This window comes from Castor canadensis, chromosome X, assembly GCF_047511655.1.
Source record: "Castor canadensis chromosome X, mCasCan1.hap1v2, whole genome shotgun sequence".
NCBI classification, from domain to species: Eukaryota; Metazoa; Chordata; class Mammalia; order Rodentia; family Castoridae; genus Castor; species Castor canadensis.
Window position 1 is genome coordinate 111,193,720 of NC_133405.1, and position 16,977 is coordinate 111,210,696.

A 16,977-nucleotide genomic window follows, 5' to 3' on the forward strand; every position below is an offset into this window, starting at 1 on the left:
TTTGTCAGATATGAGCATATCTACTCCAGCTTGCTTTTAGGCTCTATTTGGTAATCTTTTTCCATGTTTGTTTGCCTTTGTGAGTGAGGTGCATTTTTTTTTTTTTTTTGCAGTACTGGAGCTTGAACTGAAGGCCTACACCTTGAGCCATTTTACCAGCCCTTTTATGTGATGGGTTTTTTCGAGATAGGGTCTTACAAACTATTTGTCCAGGCTGGCTTTGAATGGCTTTGAACTGCAATCCTTTTGTTCTCTGCCTCCTGAGTTGCTAGGATTATAAGCTTGGGCCTCCAGTGCCCAGTGATGTTCATTTTTTTGTAGGCAATCTGGTGTTTTAGTCCAATTTGTCAGTCTGTGTCTTTGATTACAGAATTGAGACCATTAACATTCAGAGTAAATTCTGAAAGATATGTAGTAATTTCTTCCATTTTATTGGTTTTGTAGTGTTTGATTCATTTTTACTTATTTACTCATCTGATGAAATTTATTTCTTCTTACATTTAGACTTTCTTGATTTTAATGGTTCCATTTATCTTCCATTTCTGTGTCTAAGATTCCTTTAAGTATTTTTTGTAATGCTGGTTTATAGTCATGAATTGGCTTAGTTTTTGCTTATCCTGAAAGTTTTCATTTCTCCTTTAATTATAAAGGACAGTTTTACTGGATATAGTAATCTAGGCTGGCCATTATTTTTCTTTCAGGGCTTGAAATACATCATTCCATTCTCACCTTGCTTTTAAAGTTTCTGTTGAGAAATCATTATTCTGTTGGATTTGACTCTATATATGACTTGGCAGTTTTCTCTTGCAGATTTCATTATTCTTTTCCTGTTCTGTATGCCTAATGTTTTAACTATACTATGATATGGGGAGTTTCTTTTCTGTTCTTGTCTGTTTGAAATCCTAAAAGCTGCCTATTATCCAGATGACTATTGCTTTTTCAAGATTTGAGATGTTTTCGTCTATTATTACATTGAATATGTTTTCTAGGTCTTTAGCTTGCACCTGTTCTCTTCCTTCTATGCCCAGGATTTGTTGGTTTGGTCCTTTTTTAATGGTGTCTCAGATGTCTTGTTCTATTTGTACTTCTTTTTCTGTCAGTATCTGCATTTTGTAATTCATTTTCCTTCTCATCAAGTCCAAATACACTGTCTTCAATTTTATGCACTCTACTGGAGAGACCTGCAACTGAGTTTTTCATTTGTGTTATTGAGTTTTTCATTCCCAATAATTCAATTTGTTATTTTTTAGAATTTATATATCTTTATTGAATTACTCTTTTGTGTCATGCTTTATTTTCTTTATTTCATTGATCTTTTTGATTGTTCTAGGAATTGATTCAGGTAATTTTTCATGTCTTCTTTAATTTCATTAATCACTCTTACAATCATGGTTTTAATTCTTTGATATTTCATCCACTTCAGTATCATTAATGTTTGTTACTGTGGAGTCGTTTAGTTTGGGTTCAGTCACATTGCCTTGTTCTTTTACATTTTGTATGTTTGTTTGTGTATCTGAAGCCAAGTATTTGGTTCGAAGTTTTAATCACCTCTGGCCTTTCAGGTGAAATATTCTTAATACTCAGGCAGGACAATGTAGTGGCAGGACAATGTAGTCTCAGCACTAGACTGCCCAGAATATGCCAACATGCTAAGGCACTGGACCTTATCCCCAGCACTACTCAGATTGACATAAACTAGCAGGCTGGAGTCTCTTATAGAAGGTCAGTTGTCTACTTCTGGGCTGCACTCACTATAGAAATTTCCCTTCTTTGTGTACTGAAAGATTCTGTTGGCTGCCAGGAGTTTTACAGTCTGTGGGCCAGGCATGTTTTTACTTGCTCCAAAAGCCTTCACCATCCACTCCAGCACCCACAGTTTGTGTCTCCAGGGTTAGTAAGTGTCCAAGCTTCAGGTGACCCCTGAATGTGTCACAAAGGGGAGCTCAAATGGAGCATTGAGTTCTGCAAAGGCTAGGGGAGAAATGAGAAACGTAGTTGCACTGCCTGCTGGTCTCAATGTTTATACACCACATCCAACCATTCATTTTCCTATGAGGAGAAGGAGTCTGTAGAAGTCTCATGATTCAGAGTGTATGGGCTTGGGGCTCTCAGTCCCATCTGGGAGCAAACACACACTAGGGGCAATTTTTCAGTGCTTTCAGATGCTGTGCAGCAGATTCCCTCCCTGTGTAGGGTAGGAGGCTATGGAAGTTGCATAACTGAGAGGGCCTGGACTTGGGGCCTCTCACATAGCATAGCTATCACATGCTAGGATGCAGTTGCCAGAGATGAGCCTCATTGCTTTCAGAAATTTCTTAGTAGTTTGCCTTCCTGTGTGGTGAAGGTAGCTATAGAAGTCTTGTCACTCAGCAAGCCTGGGATAGAGGCCCTGAGACTAGTGTGACAGGAAACACATACTAGTACGCATTTTCTGGCATTGGACATCAGTGCTTCCATACCCTGCCCAGCAGTTCACCTGTCTGTTTGAGGAGAGGAGGCTGTGGATATTCATGTGATTCAGAGTGTCTGGGCTCAGACCTCTGCAGACAATATATGTGTCCAAGAAAGCAGGCCCTAGAGGACAAATACTATATCAGTTACAGGCTCGGTGCTTTGTTTCTGCTGAGATTTAGATGATGAGACTTTCTCCTTGCAGGAGAGTGTAGGGTCCTAAATCAGTGTGATCTTTGCTGAAGAGCTCCCCACAGCTTTAGCATCCTTGCAGGACCATATCAGACCCTCTCACTCTACACCACCAACTCTTGTGGCCAGCTTCCCCAAGACACTGGTAGGGTGTCTGAAGATTCCTTGAACATAATCTTCTTGTTTTCAAGTCCTTAAAGTATCTCAGTGTCAGACAATAGACCATTTATCATAATGGCATCTTTCTATAGCCCACCAAGATAAGGGGAGTCTTTATTTTTAATTCTAGTCTTTCACACCAAAGAAGTCACTGTCTCACCAAATCCCTGCACAAGACTCAAAGTTGAAAGGAGGTATGGGCTAGAATTGCCAGGGTGTCACTAGATGTGTCTGTCTTACCTCAAGAATATGTCTTTGGCTTCCCTTTTCCTTACAGGTAATTGGGGATGAGCTTGGAACTTTTTGCTACTCTTCTTTTTTTCCCTCAGTTTCTTTGTGCTTTCCTGTTGTCCTATCACATCTTTCAAGAGTCCCAACTCTCTTTCTCTCTTCAGAATATAGTCTTTCCTGTGTTACCTGACTTTTTCATAAATGGATTTTAAAAGGTGGACATTTTCTAATCTGCCACCACCTTGTCCTGCCTCTATATTTCTTTCTGAAAGAAAAGAAACCTTAATGTCTATGGTTTTATTGTTCTGTAGGACAATAATGAGTTACCATCTACCTGGAAGTCCTATTCTAAAAGTTTTAGATGTATTTCCTGATGAACTTTATGTGTCCTGTTGATCAAATTCTCTTGTAGTCAACTTTACCAACTTACTGGATCCTTTACTAATTAATCAGCTGAATAAAATATTTGATATATGTTTATTTTATACTTGTATAAGTCATACTTTAAACTTTTTTTCTAAAGTAGTAAAGATTGAATCCAGGACCTCATGCTTGCTGAGAAAACACTTTACTACTTGAGCCATGCTCTCAGCCATTTTGTTTTTGAGTTGGTGTCTGGCTAACTTCGTCTGGGTCAGGTTTGAACTTGTGATCCTCCTGCCTCTGCCTCCTGAGTACCTGGGATTGTATCTATGTACCTCTATGCCTAGGTTATACTTTAATTTTTTTCTAAAATACATACTTTAATCCACATAAGATATTCATGTTTACAAAAGTTTGAATTTTATATAATATGACAGTTCATGTGGGTAATCTCATAAGGTTTCACTGTCAGATAATACAAAATAAGGCTGGATGTTAGCCTTCTTTTAATGTGAGTTACATTTAAATTTTCTGATGAGCTACTTGGGAAGCTGAGATTGGGAGGATTACAGGCCAGCCCTGGCAAAAAAGTGAGACCCCCCCCATTAAGAAAAAAAGCTGAGTGTGGTGGTGTATGTCTGTTATCTCAGCAATGGTGGGAAGCATAAAATAGGAGGAGTGCAGGTTGGCCTGGACAAAAGGGGAGCCCTTGTCTCCAAAATAATCAGAGCAAAATGGACTGGAGGCATGGTTTAAATGGTAGAGTGGATGCCTATCCAGCACAAAGCCCTGAGTTCAAACCCCAGTACTGTGCATCCCTTTAAAATGGTAATGAGGAAGATGGGCATTCTGAACACAGACTAAATGGTGTTAATATCACAAACCAGGAATTGTCACTAGAAATAACTGATCTTATTTTCTAACTACTTTCAGAAAGGACAGCATAGTAGTAAATCTGCCAAAACCAAAATTGTTTTGGGTAGATATTTTCCAAAGGTCATATTATGAATGCTAATGAAGCTAATGCAATGATTTGAATAGTTATTTCAAGGTGCATTTAGCAACTGATTCAAATCTGGCAGGTCATTTGGAAATGATATTATGTAAAATCAAATTATTTTCCCACAGCTTTATACTGAAAGTTTGCTCCAGCCAAGATAAATCACTAAATAGTCCTGTAATTATGGACTTGAAAAAGTATTTTGGCATCACATCTGGGTGAGAATAAGGTCACTTGGTAGCCTCATCTGAACACTTACACCCTCCCTACCTCAATCTTACTATACTTTCTCCTTAGTGCTTACAAAATAAGCATAATAGATATGCTACATTTTCCCTAATAAAGTATAAGCTTCATGAAGTCAGAAATCTTGGACTGTATTTTTCCCACTATAATCTACTACTTAAAAGTAAATCTGATACTTAGTAAGTTCTCAGTATAAATATGTTAAATGGATTGAATAAAGTGAATATATGATATTATTATATGCTGCAAGGTTTAATTTGCTAATATTTTGTTTGCATTTTTATTAGAGTACTTTGGTCTCCTATTTAAATTTCTTTGTCTGCCATGGGTAGGTTTATCTCTTGAAGTTATACTGTCATGGCTATTGTGGAGTATTCTATTTCCTATTTTTTTATTCCCCAAGAATGTATTTATAAGATTAGTTTTATCTTTTCTTTGCGATTTTGTACCTGAAAATCACTTAGTCCTTGTGTTTGCTGCCATTTTACATTTTAAAATACTGATTCAATGTATTTATTGTGGAAATATTTTTGAGTTAATTTTTGTTATTCTCTGGGAAATCAACTATTTTGTATAAGTTTTAAGTTTATTGTGATAAAATTTTTCATGGTGTTTTCTCTACAATCTGAGCCTTATCTTTACTTATATCCTTTCTCTTTTTTGCTCCTTCTTTGGCTGTTTTTTGTTTTGCTTATGTTGGCATTTTTCTTGATTATTTTGAACATCTGCACATTTTATCTATCTTTTTAAAAATAACCAACTTTTGTTGATTCTCCCCATTGTGCATTCGTTTTGAATTTAATAATTCTTGATCTTAACTTTATTATCCCCCTAATGTATCACTTTTGGTTTATTCCATTGCTCATATATTATCCTATTTTGTGAGTTTGAAAATTTCATAATAAAAGTTTCCTATTTGTCAATATTTCTCATATCTACTCTACTAGTTAAGTCTTAACAAATGGGTTCACTTTATTTTTTTGCAAGAATATTTCATAAGTAGTGCTGTCTAAATCATATTATTCTTCCTTTTGAATTTTCTGAATAATAAGTTGATTCTTAAGTAAAAGCTCAAGAGATTAATCATGAAGTATTAAATTTAACAATGAATTTATCAACTTTAATAGATTTTATACATTTCAATAGTCAATCTTCTTTTTGAAGCATACGTTTTTCCATCTTTTGTTAATGAGAATTTCTTCAAGTTACCTCCTTTGTCCTTCTTAGTCTGTGATTTATAGTTTACAACTAGTATTTTAAAAATAGCAGGATGGTCCTGCTCATATTGAATATTTACGTTCTCAGCTTGGAGCCATATACATCCCCAAGGAGCCTTGACAGTTCCTTTTGTGGAAGAAAATATTTGTAAGCCACAACTGGGTGATAAGTTTGATTTTTCTACTTCATTTTCACAGTTTCTGAGGCATGGCAATGGAGCACAAAGAGACATGTATTTATTTTAGAAAGAGAAAAAATTCAAAACTTTATTAATTTTTATCCATTTAAACTTAAATTAAGATTATAGTTTTTATTTTATTTATATCTTTATCTTTTCTTTTACACCGAAAATTCTGGTTCCAAATGATATTGATATATTTATTTGTAGACTTAAATCTACTTTGTATGTAATGGAGTGTGTATGTATATTTATAATAGCTTCAAAATTATGCCTACGTTAAGCCCAATAATAAGACTACTAAATACAACTTAAGGCTTGGTGGTCATTTTTACAAAAAATATTGCATAATGTGAATTAATTGCATATGTAAGTAAAGTTCAAGCCAGGCATCAGTGGTTTATGTCTGTAATGCTAGCTATTTGAAAGGCTGAGATTGGGAAGATCATGATTGGAGGCCAACCTGGGGCAATAGTTTGTGAGACCCCATTTTAAAATAACCAGAGCAAAATGGACTGAAGATGTGACTCAAGCATTAGATTGCCTGCTTGCAAGTGTGAAGCCCTGAGTTCAAACCCAGACCCACACAAAAAGTAGGGTTCAGTGTTATATTTCAATACATGGCTACAACATGTACTGATTAAATTTAGCCTTCCTTTATCCATCCCCTGTTCCCAACATGTAATAATCTAATCACTATTCATGAATATGTAGACTATTTGCATTTTAAAACAATTTGCATTTACTGATATATAAAATATAAAACATAAAATTATATATATTAATGTTGGGCTATGTAATGTTCAATACATATACACATTGCATAATGTTTAAATCAGGAAAACCATATTTACCTCCTCATTTATCATTTCTTTCTGTTGCATTTGTCTCTGTGTCTGATTTTGTGCCACTACCACAATGCTTTGATTACCATAGCTACAGTATTTTGAAATCAGGTACTGGAATGCTTCCAGCTTTGTTTTTTTTTTTTTTTCCTGAGGATTGCTTTGGCCATTCTAGATCATTTTTGGTTTCATATGAACATTTTATTATTTTGATTCCATATGAGCTTTTTTGAAGGATTATGATGTCTTAATTAATATACAATGTGTACATGAATTTTTTCTCAACGTGCTCAAGTAAACATGATCCCTTGGTACTCATTTAAAGATGCACATATAATAATGCGTATTACTACATAGCAATTCATATATATTAATACCTGGTCAAAAGAGCATTATAATAAGGGTCACATGCTCTGGTTCTAAAAGAGACTATGATATTTTCTAATGATATGACTTTGGCTCTGTCATTTAAACCATTTGAACTTTAAGGACATTTTCAATGAAATTGAAATTGGTGACCTATTAGAGTTACTTGCTCTGTGAGGCCTAAGTCAGGTCAGACTTAGGCAGACTAAATCTGGCTTCTAGCTTGTTTAATAAATAAATCCCATTTGTTTACATACTATCTATGGCTATATTCACACTATAAAGGCAGAATTGAGTCACTGCAAAAGAGATCATATGGTCTGCAAAATCTAAAGTATTGTCAATATGGCTCTTAATTGTTTTCATTGAATTTTAAATGCAAAAATGGAGATAACAACAAACACCATGGAAAACCAGGAAATCATCAGAGACTAATTTGAGAGCCTATACTCTAATACGTTTGAAAATCTTGAAGAAATGGACAGTTTCTAGAAACTTACAATCACCCAAAACTGAACCAAGAAGATATTAATCACCTGAATAGATCTATAACACAAAAAGAAATTGAAGCTGCCATCAAGAGTCTCCCAAAACAGAAAAGTCCAGGACCTGATGGATTCACTGCTGAATTTTATTAGACATTTAAAGAAGAACTAATACCAACCATTCTTAAACTGTTCCATGAAATAGAAAGTGAAGGAACACTGCCTAACTCATTCTATGAAGCCAATATTACTCTCATCCCAAAACCAGACAAAGACACCTCCAAAAAGGAGAATTATAGGCTAATTTCCTTAATGAATATCGATGCAAATATCCTTAATAAGATAATGGCAAACTGAATCCAACAATACATCAGAAAGATCATACACCATGACCAAGTCGGCTTCATCCCAGGGATGCAGGGATGGTTCAATATATGCAAATCTATAAATGTAATACAGCACATCAATTGAAGCAAAGACAAAAACCACTTGATCATCTCAATAGATGCAGAAAAAGCCTTTGACAAGTTCCAACACCACTTCATGATAAAAGCTCTAAGAAAACTAGGACTAGAAGGAATGTACCTCAATATTGTAAAGGCTATGTATGACAAACCTACAGCCAACATCATACTTAATGGTGAAAAACTGAAACCATTCCCTCTAAAATCAGGAATAAGACAAGTGTGCCCACTATCCCCACTCCTATTCTGGAATTTCTAGCCAGAGAAATTAGGCAAGAAGAAGAAATAAAAGGAATACAAATAGGTAAAGAAGCTCTCAAAGCATCCTTATTTGTAGACAATATGATCCTATATGTTACAGATCCAAAAAACTCTACCCAAAAATTCTTAGACACCATAAAAAGCTACAGTAAGGTGGCAGGATACAAAATCAACCTACAAAAATCATTAGCATATCTATACACTAACAATGAACCAACTGAGAAGGAATTTATGGAAACAATTCCATTCACAGTAGCCTCAAAAAAAATCAAATACCTACGAATAAATTTAACAAAAGATGTGAATGAACTCTACAAGGAGAATTACAAACTCCTGAAGAGATCGAGGAAGACTACAGAAGATGGAAAGATCTCCCATGCTCATGGATCGGTAGACTCAACATAGTAAAAATGGCTATACTACCGAAAGCAAGCTACATGTTTAATGCAATTTCCATCAAAATCCCAATGACTTTCACCACAGAGATAGAAAAATCTACTCTAAAGTTCATTTGGAAACACAAGAGACCACAAACAGCCAAGGCAATACTCAGCAAAAACAAGCAATGCTGAAGGTATCACAATACCTGACTTCAAACTATATTACAAAGCAATAGCAATAAAAACAGCATTGTACTGGCATAAAAACAGATATGAAGACCAGTGGAACAAAATAGAAGATCCAGGTACGAATCCACACAACTATACCCACCTCGTTTTTGACAAAGATGCCAAAAATATGCAATGGAGAAAAGAGCCTTTTTCACAAATGTTGCTGGGAAAAGTGGTTATCCATATGCCAGAAACTGAAACTAGATCCATGTCTATCACCCTGTACTAGTATCAACTCAAAATGGATAAAGGACGTAAATATCAGACCTGAAACTCTGAAGTTACTACAGGAAGGAGCAGGCAACACTCTGGAACTAATATATATAGGCAAGGACTTCCTCAATAGAACCCCACCAGCTCAGCAACTAAGAAAAAGGAGAGACAAATGGGACTTCATAAAATTAAAAAGCTTCTGCACAACAAAATAAATAGTCTATAAACTGAAGAGACCACCCACAGAGTGGGAGAAAATATTCGCCAGCTATACATCGGACAAGGGACTGATAACTAGACTATACAGGAAACTTAAGAAACTAAACTCTCCTAAAATCAATGAACCAATTAAAAAATGAGCAACTGAACTTAATAGAACTTTCTCAAAAGAAGAAATTCAAATGGCAAAAAAGCACATGAAAAAATGCTCACCATCTCTAGCCATAAAGGAAATGCAAATCAAAACCACACTAAGATTCCACCTCACCTCTGTTAGAATAGCCATCATCAAAAACACCATCAACATCTGTTGGCAAGAATGTGGGGAAAAAGGTACCCTAATCCACTGCTGGTGGGAATGCAAGCTGGTATAACCACTCTGGAGAAAAATTTGGAGACTTCTTAAAAATCTAAACATAGACCTGCCATATGATCCAGCAATCCCAATCCTGGGGAAATACCCAAAGGAATGCAACACAGGTTACTTCAGAGGCACCTGCACACCCATATTTATTGCAGTGTTATTCACAATAGTCAAGTTATGGAAACAACCAAGATGCCCCACTACTGATAAATGGATTGAGAAAATGGGGTACTTGTACACAATGGAATTTTACTCAGCCATGAAGAAGAATGAAATCTTATCATTTGCATGTAAATGGAGAGAACTAGAGAACATCATTCTGAGCTAGGTCAGCCAAGCTCAGAGGACCAAAAATCGTATGTTCTCTCTCATATGTGGACTTTAGATCTAGGACAATGCAGCGGTGTGGTTGTACTGGGACCACATGACAAGGGGAGAGCACATTTTGGTGATATAGAAATAGGTAGAAAACCCAAAACGTGAAAGCATTTGATGTCCCCACTCCAGACAATCTAACACAGAAACCTTAAAGCAACAGAGGTTATCATGAGAAGGGGATCAGAAACCAGGGTAAAGATCAGTTAGAGGTGAATAAACATGGATCATAACACATGTAGATGAAAGCAATGCTAGGAATATTTCTGGATAGCTACCTTAACTCAAAAACACTTTGTCTTCCTTATTATGCTTGTCTCTTTTCTTCAACTACACTAGTGATAACGGCAGAACAGGACCTGCCTGGAACTTAGGGGAGAAGGGGAGAGAGGGTGGGAAGAGGGGCAAGGGGGAGAAATGACCCAAACAATGTATGCACATACATTTATGTGAATAAATGTATAATAAAAAATTTTAATTAATTTTTGATTCATCATATATCAATAAAAGTAGATTTCATTGTGATAACTCCATATATGCATACAGTGTACCTTGAACAAGCTCACCCCTCCATTATATTCCCATTCCCCTTTTCCCTCTTTCCCTCCTTTCATATACAGTTTGGTGAGTTTCGTTATGCTGTTGTCATATGTATATATGTAGTGTACTTCCATCTTCTTCAGCCATCAGTATCCTATCCTTTCTCCCTCCCCCTGATCCCTCCTAGACAGTCACAAATAAACATTTGTTTATTTGTTATTTATGATGTCTCAATATCATCATCATCATCACCATCATCTTATATCTAGTTTCCGCAAATGAGTGAGAATATGTGATGTTTGCCCTACAAGAGAGATACTTCCATACGCATGCTTAATATAGTTTTCTTCCCAGTAGCCAAACTTTTGAATCAGCTGAAGTGCCCCAAAATGAAATTATGTCACTTGCAGGAAAATGGACGGAACTATAGATCATCATGCTGAGTCCATATGAACTTTTTATTATTTTTCTAGTTTTGTGAATAATGTCATTGATATTTGATGGTCAACCAACTGGGAAACTTTGATTAACTCTGGAGGATCACAAGAATACCTAGATTAGTGTGTTCATTTGTCCCAGACTGGACTCCAGAAACAAAAGAGTTGAGTTTATACACTGAGCTATAGAGCTCCACAGTGAGAAGCTTTGGCCTGGTGACTAAGGAAACCTTTCTTAGCTCATATTAAGTTTCAAATTACAATCCTTGATTATATGAAGGAAATAAACTAAATTTGACTGCTATGCTGACATACCATAGGGCTGTGATCACATGGCTAGAACTCGAAGGAGTGGAAAATGGTGCCCAGTTGCCATAAGTACTGAGACTACAAGGCAGGGTTAAAGTCAAGTTTTTACCTTATCAAATCACTACTGTAGCCTGTCCCCTGTTCTAACCATGAAGACTGGTGTTCCCTGTGATAGTCAGCTTCCCATCACTATAAGAAATATTTGAGATAATGAACTAATGAACGGTTAAGACGTATTTTGACTCAGAGTTTTAGAGGTTTCAGTCCATGATTAGCTGTCCCATTGCTTTTGGGCCTTTGATGACACAGCACATCATAGCAAGGATTGTGTGGTGGAGCAAAGCCACTCATCACATGACTGAGAAACAAAAAAGAGAAAGGGGAAGATACTGAGGTCCCATGATGCCTTTGAGTGCAAACCACCAATGACTGAAAGACTTCACAACAGGCTTCACTTCTTGAAAGTTTCTCATCCTCAAAACATTACAACTCTGGCTACTAAGACTTTAACACATAGACTTTTGGGGAACATTCCATATCCAAAATATAGCACTCTTCAAGGATGAATTATACTTAAAAGCACTACAACTTATATGGTAGAATTTTATTGCAAAGTTGGAGGACTTTCTGAAGTATCTCCTCATAGTTTTAGATTTAATGGGCATCAGAAAACATGCACATCCGTTACTGTTTTTTATTTCCATGAGTTTTTTCCAATAAATATGACTCTAGTGTGCATGCTTCTAGACATGTACATCTTATACATGTATGTGTCATACCAAATTTTTGTAATGCCTGGATTGCTTTCTATAATTTCACTTTTCTCTTTATAATATATATAAATGTGTGTGTGTGTGTGTGTGTGTGTGTGTGTGTGTGTGTTCGAGAGAAAGAGTTATTTGTCTCTAGGAATCCATCTTTTTAAAGTGCTTTAAAGTTTTGCTATTTATCTTTTGGGTTCCTCAAGTTTAAATGTTCCTAAGAATAGATTAATATTTTTCTTAATTATGCTATATTTAATATCTCTGCATTACAACCACTTCATTGCATTGCAATTTAATCACTCTTCCAATACGTTGTTTAATACTACTACTCTTTCAAATTAGTTCACTCAAAGGTCACCATACTCCACCAGATTAACTATATAGTGGCTTTTATTAAGTACTCTGTTTTGTTTAGCCTACTTTAGCTATTTATACTTGGTTTACCTACTTGTACTATAAATCTATTTTCCTTGGTTATTAGATGTGTGAGTTAAAATTCTAAAGAGGCAATCACACACAGATCTAGGCACTGTTTTAAATGGAGCTTGCATATCTAATCAAAGTCTCAACCTAATTGGCATGAAAATATGGGCATTATATAAAAATGGGACTCACTTGTTCAGTTGAGCTTTTTATTTACTTCGATAGTGTCTTGCTGTTTAAGCCAGGATTATTTCAAACATGCAGTCCTCTTGCCTTTGCCTCCAGAGCAGGTATTCTCCAGCTAGTTGAACAAAGAGAGGTCAAAGAGATTTGAAGTGTGTAAAGGAATTGATGTTTCAATGCTGGTTTAAAGATGGAGGTGTAGAAGCATGAATGCACAGTCTAGGCAGCTGTAAGTTGGTGAAAAAACTCCCTAGCCAGCCAGAAAGGACTATGGACTTTGGTCATAGAGCTACAGCGAACTGAATTCTGCCAGTAACTTGAATGAACTTTGACATGGATTCTTCCCCACAGTCTCCAGTTAAGAAACCAGCATAACTGACACTTCAATTTCATCCTTGTGAGGCCTTGGCCCATATTTCTGACTCTCAGAACTGTGGTATTCTAAAATGATAATGATTATGATGATGATGGTGGTGGGGAATGAGCATAAAGGAGGACTGTCTAGGGGGAATCAGTGAGAGGAGGAGGGATAGAGGAGAGGGCAGTGGAGGTGAGCAGGATCAAAGTATTTTGCACATATATGCACACATGTATATATATAGATAGATAACATAATGAAACCCACTAAATACTGATTGAAAAAAGAGGAAGGAGAGAAGAAGTTTAAGGTAGTATATTAGAGGTGATGAGCTTATTTAATGTTCAGTGTAAACAAATATCAAAATGAAGCCCTCTTATATAATTAATATACACTAATTAAAAAGGACTGTGGTCTAACAAATGGATGTTACTTCAAGCTATTAAATTTGTGGTAATTTCTTACCCAGCAATAGAAAGGAAATACTCTGGACCCTCAATAATCCTGGCTTTCCTATGACCATTATATCTGTTCCATCTTTAAATTATGTTCTGGATTATCTTCTCTTTGTCTGTTTAAGACTTAAATCTTGGGCCTTTTCATAAATCTTCATAACAAGTCAGTGAATCAATCCTATCCAGAACCTCTCTCCTTCTTTTCCTTTAATCCTCACTTTATAAATTTATTAATCTCATTATGGTTTTATATTTAAATAACATTTGCAAATCTTGAGTTTTTCTCACAATTCTTTAGTTTAAAAAAATTATGGATAAATATAAAGAAAACACTATTATATAAACATTTTTTAATTTGATCTTCAAACTTCATTTATATTTTAATTGAAATGATGGAGTTTAGAATTCTTTTTTAGTATGCTCTTATTTCTAGTCTATTTCCATTCTTCATCTACTATGAAATTGATAACATGGAGAGAATAGTAATATTTTAATTTGGATCATTGTGTAATTGTTTCAAGTATATGAATCCCCTTTCCCTAAACGTGAAGGAAATCCCAGAATTTTGAAGGGAGACTTTGCATATTATATTTACCCTTCCCCCCAAAAGAGAAAGCACATATCTGAGAACTTTGAGTATGTATAAGGTAAGTTTTCTAACTGATGAAATACAATGAGAACTACAAATGGGGATTCTGAATAAAAGGAGAGAATGAAATGGGTTCACAATAATTACCTGCATATTGTCTTGAAATTTTTCTTATATATCTATGAAAAATTATATATACATATATATTACTGGGGTTTGAACTCAGGACTTTGAGCTTGCAAGGCAAGTGCTCTGCTGCTTGATCCATACCTACAGCCATTTATGCTCTGGTTATTTGGAGACATGGTTTGTTTTTTGTCTAGGTTGACCTACACTCCCATCCTCCTATTTTAAAGCTTCCAGCTATTGCTGAGATGACAGGCATGATACCATGTCCAGATTTTTTGTATTGAGAAGGCGTCTTACAAACTTTTTGCCCAGGTTGCCTGGAAGTCTTATTTTCCTGATCTCAGTCTCCCAGGTATCTTGGAATGACAGATGTTTATCACTGCACCCAATTATTGGTTGAAATGGAGTCTTGTGAACTTTTTATCTAGGTTGGACTTGAATTGCAATCTTCCTTGTCTCAGCTTTCCAAGTAGCTAAGATTACACGGTTTTAAGTCACCAGTGCCTGGCTCCATTTATATTTTAACTCAGCAATACCAATGTCATGGTACTACTACAGAGAAAGAAGGGGATCATACTGTGTTTGCTTGCCTTTCTTAACATAAAATACATAAATCTCTGTCCAGCATCTCCTGTATATATCTATTCTAACTGTTAATATACATTTTCTTTGTGGCCTTATTAAAAGGTTTTTCAAAGCAGGAATCTTGGTGTGTTTTGACAAAGACAGCACGGGTTATATTTGATAAATACTCAATAATCAGCACCTGAAGATTCATGTCAGGACTGGCAGATCATGACCATTTGACTTTCTCTAGTGTCCATATCAGCCTTGTGCACAGAAGGGATACAATAAGCCCTTTCTTATGACAGATAAGAATACTACTAGGTTTATGGGCTGGAAAAACCTGAGGTTATATTTAGCCACTGTACTTCTCTTTTGTCCCAAATCTGAATTTATTAATGATTAGTTCTTCATGCTAGTATAATCAGTAGGACTAAAGAGGTCATATGGAAATCACAGGACAAAGATGTGACAGATATAGAAACAGTAGGAAATGATCAATGATATACCCTCTGGGCTACAGGTTACAAAAATTGCATGTGAAAGAATAGATTTTCCTATGCTCTGGATGTATTGTCAAAGAATAAAGTACTAAAAATGCACCTTTTAAATGTTCTCATTTGTCTTTTCTAGATATCTCAATTGCATCCTTTTGCAAAAGCCAAAAATCATAACCAGATTAAATATTAAAAATCCCTACACAAAGAGTTCCTGATAAAATGTTATGAGTGTCTTTAAGGCTTTTCAGAACACTTTAATACAAGGTATGTGAAAAAAATTTAATAACTATAGAAATGTGCTGATTATGGATAATAGTGATAACATAATACTAACTACTGTTTATTTAAGATTTTCTATATGCTAGGCACACTGTGAAATAGTTCCTATGAATTAATCCAGCATTTAAAAAAGTGTAAGCAGGCAAATAATGAGGAAGAGGAAAGACTTGTCAAACGTCATATAGCAAATATATGGTAGTAATGGGTGTTTATTTATTTATTTTGCAGTAGTGGAGTTTGAACTCAGGACCTACACCTTGGGCCACTCCACTAGCCCTTTTTTGTGATTTTTTTTGAGATAAGGCCTTGTGAACTACTTGCCTGGACTGACTTTGAACCACAATCCTCCTGATCTCTACCTCCTGAGTAGCTAGGATTACAGGTGTGAGCCACTGGTGCCTGTCTGAAGTGGGTGTCTTTAAATCAAATTTTATAAGCTTTGTTGCATACTGCCTCTCAAAAAGAGTTACAATTGATTTTGAAAATAATCCAAATCGGAGGCCTTTAAGGTTTACATATTGTTTGATACTATTTCACTAGTGCTATACTAACAATTACTGTTCCAATAATGGACATGTTTATATGAACAACGTTATTATGCATTCACCTTCTTTGTTTTATGTCAAATGATGTTTATGGATGCATTCTTGGAGGATAATGTTAGGAAAATTTAAGAAAGTCGCATCCCTTTATCTGACTATAAATGAAGCTGAGAAAGCTTGAGGGACTTGGTATGAAAAAAAACTTTTCTAGATAAAAATATTTTCAAGCACAAATTGCGTACATAAATAAAATTTAGCTTAACTCTAATTTAAAAAATCTCTTGATATTTAAAGTAGTAAATACAAGTTCAGAAGTTTTCCTCTTTACAATTTTGATGGTTTTTCTTTGTCTCTATATTTCATCTACTAATTTGAATGTCATTTTAATGGAGGCAATTATTTTCTTTTATAGTGTTTATACTGATATCTTCTACCTGGCATTTAAATAGGTAACATGTCTAAGGAGGGTAAATAGAAATATTACTATGCTTCTTATGATATATTTCATATGTGATAAAATGAAGAGTTTTAAAAGAACTTGCACGTTTTATCTAAATTTTTATAGTTCTCATAACTAGTGGATTTTGGAGATAATGTATAAGTTTCAGAGAGCAAACATTTGTGGAAAGTTTTTGGGAAAATATATAATACATAATATTAAATG

At 35.3% G+C, this 16,977-nt stretch overlaps 1 pseudogene; it reads right to left on the reverse strand.

The window, feature by feature from the left end:
- Positions 1-13,146, reverse strand: part of LOC141410416 (melanoma-associated antigen 11-like) — a 57,191-nt pseudogene extending 44,045 nt beyond the window's left edge.
- Positions 13,147-16,977: the final 3,831 nt, after the last annotated feature.